Raw genomic sequence first — 1,305 nt, 5'->3', positions numbered from 1 at the left:
GTTCTTCTTCCTTAGAGTTTGCACAAGTCTTTCCTTGTCACTAGCTTCCACAACTTCATCCTCAACTTGCTTCTTTGGTCCTTCATATCTTGTACCACTCCTCAAGTGGATGACACTAACCGATTCATGTCTTGGGGGATTACTTTGAGGTGGTAATTGCCCCTTTTGTCTTTGAGAGCTTGAAGATGCTAGCTGGGTCATTTGAGTTTCCAACATTTTTGTGTGGGCTAGGATGTTGTTGATGGTGATGTCTTTTTCTTGGCTATCTTTTTGCATTTGAGTGAAAAATTCTTGTTGATTCTTTTGCATTTGGAGGACCGCTTTTTGAACATCAAAACCTTGGTCATTTTGTTGATTGTATGGAGTTTGATTTTGATAACCTTGGTTTTGGTTGTAAAAGGGTCTTTGATTTTGGTTTCTCATGAGAGGTGGGGTGTATGTTGGTTGAGGGTTTTGAACATTTTGGCTTTTATATGAGAGATTTGGGTGGAATTTGGTGTTTTCATTGTAATAGTTGGAATAAGGGGTACCACTTTTGTATGCTTGAAAAGCATTCACTTGCTCACTTGTTCCCCTACATTCACTTTGGTTATGTCCCAAAGTTCCACAATTCTCACAAATCCCACTTGGGATTGATGAAGATGCCACCATGGCATTAACATGTTGCTTTGGTGATTTTGAGACTTCTTCAAACTTAGCCATAGCCTTCTCAAACTTCAAGTTGATGGTATCAATATGAGCACTAAGTTGAGCATCCAATTGAGTAATAGAGTCCACTTCATGCTTTCCTCCTTTAGTAGCCATACGAGGTCTACTATATTGTGAATTATGGACCGCCATTTCCTCAATCTTGTTCCAAGTTTGATTATCGTCAACTTCGGTGAACATACCATTTGATCCCATGTTGAGAATGTTTATTGAGTCTTCATAAAGACCATTCCAAAATTATTGTACCAAGAACCACTCGCTAAGTCCATGATGAGGACATGAGCGACAAGTTCCTTTGAATCGCTCCCAAGCTTCATACAAAGATTCTTCATCCCTTTGCTTAAAACCCATAATTTGAGCTCTTAGCATGTTAGTCTTTTCCGGAGGGTAGAATTTTTTGTAGAAAGCTAGAGCCAACTTCTTCCAAGAGTCAATTCCAAGAGTAGCCTTATCAAGGCTCTTCAACCATTGTTTCGCGGTACCAATTAGAGAAAAAGGAAATAAGACCCATCGAATTTGGTCTTGAGTCACTCCGGTTTGTGAAATCGCATCACAATAGTCACAAAAAGTCTCCATGTGAGAATGAGGGTCTTCACT

The 1,305-nt window shown here is 39.5% G+C and overlaps 1 non-coding gene across 1 annotated transcript; it reads left to right on the top strand.

Moving 5' to 3' along the window:
* The first annotated feature begins 970 nt into the window (after positions 1–970).
* Positions 971–1,077, top strand: LOC141615447 (small nucleolar RNA R71). Its single transcript, XR_012529869.1, has one exon. It is a non-coding gene; the product is annotated as a small nucleolar RNA R71 (small nucleolar RNA).
* Positions 1,078–1,305: the final 228 nt, after the last annotated feature.

This window comes from Silene latifolia, chromosome 11, assembly GCF_048544455.1.
Source record: "Silene latifolia isolate original U9 population chromosome 11, ASM4854445v1, whole genome shotgun sequence".
Taxonomy (NCBI): Eukaryota; Viridiplantae; Streptophyta; class Magnoliopsida; order Caryophyllales; family Caryophyllaceae; genus Silene; species Silene latifolia.
This window is presented reverse-complemented; position numbering and strand designations above follow the sequence as displayed.